General features: G+C 42.5%; 1 long non-coding RNA gene across 1 annotated transcript in view; it reads left to right on the top strand.

The window, feature by feature from the left end:
* Positions 1-2,186: 2,186 nt before the first annotated feature.
* The window catches only part of LOC105546798, a 92,690-nt gene continuing 89,706 nt past the window's right edge, over positions 2,187-5,170 (top strand). Inside the window, exons 1-2 of the long non-coding RNA XR_001007144.1 lie at positions 2,187-2,474; positions 3,168-3,240. This is a non-coding gene — a long non-coding RNA (uncharacterized LOC105546798). The remainder of the gene's footprint in view (positions 2,475-3,167; positions 3,241-5,170) is intronic.

Genomic DNA, 5,170 nt, shown 5'->3' with positions numbered 1-5,170 from the left:
AGGTAACGCGACTGGCATATTGGTCTTCAAGAATGCTAGGTCTGTCTCCTGTCCTCATTGATGCTATGTCAAGATTTATTACACACAATCAAGTTTTTTTTCAGAGTCTCGCTCTGTTGCCAGGCCTGAGTGCAGTGGTGCGATCCCAGCCCACTGCAACCTCTGCCTCCCGCCAGGTTCAAGTGATTCTCCTGCCTCAGCCTCCTGAGTAGCTGGAACAACAGGTGCGTGCCAGCACGCCCAGAGTAGCTGGAACAACAGGTGCATGCCAGCACGCCCAGCTAATTTTTGTATTTTTAGTAGAGACGGGGTTTCACCATGTTGGCCAGGACAGTCTTGATCTCCTGACCTCATGATTCGCCTGCCTTGGCCTCCCAAAGTGCTGGGATCACAGGCGTGAGCCACCATGCCTGGCCCAATCAAGTGTTTAATCCTTTAAATAACATTAGGATTTGTGCTAGTATCTTTAAAATATTACTCAGACCATGGCAGCAGGGATTGGGGGTAGAGTATCTATTATTTGTGCTGCCTGACTAATTCTGGAGACTTGGACCCAGACTTTGGTGGGTTGAATCCAAAGGTCCAGAGGCTTTGTTTGTGTTCCCCAAGAGGGCAGGCAGCAGAGCCCATGTGTTCTTTAACTAACTGGGTCTTTCTGTTTGCAATGGCAATGGGAAACAGGGAAAATTCATAATAATTCTTACAATGATTATGTGCTGCGATCTTTAGCCGGAATGATCCCTTGGAATGAAAAGCTGATACTATCATGCCTTTGCTTACATCCCTTCAGTGGCTTGTTTTCCTTGGAGCCTGTAAAATCAACGTCCAAATCGTTCCCATGACTTAGAATGGTCACAGTCTGTCTCTTGTCCTCCCTACTCTAGTGTCCCCATATTGTCCACGGATCTCAGAATATGTCATGCCTTCTCTAGTCTCAGGGTCTTTGCACAGGAAGTTCCCATGTGATAAAATGCTTTTTCCCCTTCTTTTCACCTTTATAACCTCTACTTATCTTCCTGTTTTATGCTATAGTCTCTGTCAGAGAAGATTTTCTCAAATCCTCTAAACAAGTCAGGTCATTTCACCCTGTATTTCCACCATGCCCATTCTCAGAGCTGATGGCAATCAGTAAAACTCTACACCTCACTGTATGCTTACCAGTTAAAACACTGAAGACAATACTTTTGTAATTGTTGATGATTTATTACTGCTCTGAGCCCCCAGTGCCAAGCCCTGGCCACACTGGCCTTCTTTGGAACATTACCTTTTGCCCACTCCCCATTACTCCAAAATCAAGCAACTAAAGGTTGTCTGGCACCATAGCGGACTTTCAGACTCCTGATGTGAGGTTACAGCCAACATTCATTTGGATTGGCCCATATAATCCCTGCTCATATTTCTGCCTTAGGATTATTTGTCTCATAATCATGTTATCGAGCAGTGATTATTTGTCTTTCTGGAAACATTCTAAAATCCAGAAAGCAGGGGTGAGTTTTAGAGTATAGTGGACCTACAATCTGAAATACACAATATGCACTTCTGTTAACTGCTTCTCTTATTTAATCCTCGCAACTCCATGTGGTAAGAGTTGTCCAGTCTTTCTATTTCACAACTGAGGCTTCAAAAATAAAAGAGATCCATGTTGAAGGGAGAGGAAAAGAAGAAGACTCCTAGGACCGTAGGCCTGGGGCTGTGTTATCCCAATGCCATCATCTCAGGATATGATGGGAGCTGCTAGGTGTAGAGATAGCTCCTCTTTGGAGAAACCTCCATGAAATGGTTTCAGGGAAGGTCATTGTGGTTATGTCCCAGAAGATTTGCCCTGCAAGTGAAACAGAAGTTTCTCGTGGAGATGTGGAGGGGGCTGCCCTGCTGTGTCAGAAAGTGGATACTCTATGGAACCAAACCCATTATAATGAGATAAGGTTGAGGCTGCTGTTGGATCTTTACCCATTGTAGCTTCCATTTGTATGGTAAGCAGCTGCTAAGATGGCCCCAGATATCACCGCCTTGCAATAGTCCTGTCTTTGTGTAATCTACTCCCTGTGAGTGTGGGCTGGATATTCTGGCTCTCTTCAGGTAAACAGATGATTGAAAAAGTGATGAAATGTCACTTCTAAAATTAGGTTACAGAGAGAATGTGGTTTCGTTTTTGCTCACTCCCTCTTACTCAGGGAAACTAGCTGCCTTTTTATGTACTGCCCTATGGAGAGGCACACATGTCAAGAAACTGAGGGAATGCCTTCCAGCCAACAGCCAGCCAGGAACTAAGGTGCTCAGTACAGCAGCCTCCACAAGACTGAATAATGCCAACAGCTATTTGATTGTGCTTGGAAGAAGATCTCCATTTAGTTGAACCTTCAGATGAGACTGCAGCCCTGGCCAGCAAACAAATTGCAGCCTATGGAAAGACCTTAAGGCAGAGACACCCAACTGAACCACCCAAGGGCTCTGACTTACAGAAACTGTGAGCAGTAAGTGCCTATTTTTTTAAACCACTACACTTTGGGGATGGATTGTAACACAGCTATTGATAACTAACAGAGTTTGTTACGTTAGTATTTTAGTCTGCTTTTTTAGCTGCAAGATAAAACTAACCCCTTCACATAAACAGTTAGATTTCAACTCTACAGGTTCAGTTTTGACTTTATAGATAGCTACTAATGAATCTACACATGAATGTCAGGTTCCCCTAACATAGAAGAGAGGCCTACTATGTACAGGATTATGGACTGTGAATTTCTAGATATAAAGACTTTGTCTCATTCATCTCCGTACCCCAGGGCCTAGACCAAGCTTTATCCTATCATAGCTATTTAATATCTACGGGTCGATTTAAATGACCTAGTTACCAGACAGCTATTATGACCCACGTTTTACTGATAAAATAAGAGAAGTACCTAGAGTTTAAATGATTCAGAGAAGGTCATGTGAATGGTGTCAGGGCTTTCACCCAAATTCTCAGGCTGCCATCTGTGTATCCCAGAGCTTCCTTAGTGGGTAAAATAGCCTATTACAGACTAGAATGGCAATGTTTTCCTTCCATCGCAACATACTAGCTCAAAACAAGCAGGTGGCTTTTTTTTTTTTCTTTTTAAAGAAAAGCAATGTTTTATTAAAGGATTGTCTTCCAAAAAGGCTTCGTTACTCCTTTTCTTCCCTTTAAGCATAGTGAAATGGCCTCTACCTTATTTCGAAAGAATTTCTGGGATAAAGTTCTTCAGTGATAACACGTTTGAAGTAAGTAACAATTAAGTTATCTTAGTCCTCACTAATAATGTTCGTGGAGGAATTGGTGTTTCTTTCTGAGTTAATAAGAAACATTTGCAGCCAAACCATAGGACTCTGAAGATAAAGCAATTGGCAAGAAATGGTATGTTTAAATACCAGAAAATAGCCCATATCCAAACAGGTGTGCGAGAAAACAGTATAAATAAACTGCTTTGTATGCAGTTTAGCCCGAGCAGAATTGTGTAGGAAACTTTCCTCCTATTCTGGAAAAACTATAACCAAACCAGGCCGCTTGTATCCTTAGACTGCACAGCTGGAAAAACAGTCCTTGTTCAAACAGCCGAAAGTAAAAGTTGTTTTAATTTTTTTTTAATGGCCAGATAAACAAAACCTTGCTAGAGGAATGACTATACTTGTGCAAATATGGCCTTGAGCTAGCATCTTGTGAAAGACTCACCTCTTTTCAACCTTTAAGAAATATGCCTGCTTCTTTGAATTCGCGATGGTCATTTCATGTTGTGTTAGGATATTTTTAAAAAAATGTTTCTGTTGGTACAGTTGTCTTAACCATCTGGGCACTTGACTTAGGGCATTAAGAATATAGATGCCTAAAAGAAGTGCTTGGTTTCTGTAAGATCTGCTATGTGCACAGGAAACATGGTTTAGAGCTCAAAGGGGTTACAAAAACTGTCCATCTTTTTATGCCATTTCTTTCTGGCCAGGAACAAAGGTAAGACAAGACATTGGTCCATGCCAGAAAGTCTGAAAGTATGTGGGTTAAATGTTTCCAACTGGGCTGTTTGGTGTTTGGGATCATTTGTTCTTTGCCAACCTGTGCCTGGGGGGAAAAAGGCAAAAACAATGGAGACGTAGCCTAAGGTTCCTGGAGATATCTGGTATTTGACATGCCTCAGTGGTGAGGAGCATTTATGGTGTAGTGAAAAGTAAGTGGTCCTCTGCATTTCACAGTCCAAACCCTGGCTTAATCTGACTAACAAGACAATTACTGCTTCTGAGTCTCAGTTCTCCATCTCTAAAATGGCCTTCTATACACAGTTATGAGACTATATGTAAATACATAACTTGTTAGAGGCAATAACACGTGAAGATTACATGCAGTAATACACATGTAATAACATAAATTATCTTATGACGATTATATGCAGTAGCATGCAGCGGCGGTCACACACTGTGTGCTCCATAGATGGTGTCTTATTTGAACGGTTGTTGCTGCTGTCCTCAAGGAGTTTCTCTTTTGAATACATCCCTCCCTCAACACACACAGGCCTAGATCTTTCTGTCTTTGCCCTGGAATGATTATCTATAGATACTGTGTGCAAAGTGAAATTATGCCAAGCGCTATAGAAATGAAAATGACTGAATCAAGGTCAATTGGTGTGGAAGTTAGGAGCATAGGTTCTGGGCCGGGTACAGTGGCTCATGCCTGTAATCCCAGAACTTTGGGAGGCCAGGGCAGAAGGATAGTTTGAGCTCAGGAGTTAAAGACCAGCCTGGACAACATGGCAAAACCCTGTCTCCACACACACACACACACACATACACACACACACACACACACACACAAAGCTAGCTGGGCAGGTGGGCAGGGTGATGCCTGCTTATAGTCCCAGCCACTTGGGAGGCTGAGGTGGGAGAATCACTTGAGCCCAGGAGGTCAAGGCTTAAGTGAGCTCTGGTAAGTGCATTAGGTTGGTGCAAAATTAATTGCAGTTTCAGGCTCTAGTTTTAAACGGCAAAGACCGCAATTACTTTTGTATCAACCTAATACCACTGAACTCCAGCCTGGGTGACGAAGTAAGACCCTGTTTCAAAAAAAAAAAAAAAAGGTGTAGATTCTAAGCTCAGGCTTGCTTGAAATTCTGGCTCATTTTCTTTCTATCCAGGTAGCCTTGTTGAGTCTGAATTTCCCTATCTGTAA

Source organism: Mandrillus leucophaeus, unplaced genomic scaffold (assembly GCF_000951045.1).
Source record: "Mandrillus leucophaeus isolate KB7577 unplaced genomic scaffold, Mleu.le_1.0 Scaffold37, whole genome shotgun sequence".
Lineage (NCBI taxonomy): Eukaryota > Metazoa > Chordata > Mammalia > Primates > Cercopithecidae > Mandrillus > Mandrillus leucophaeus.
This window is presented reverse-complemented; position numbering and strand designations above follow the sequence as displayed.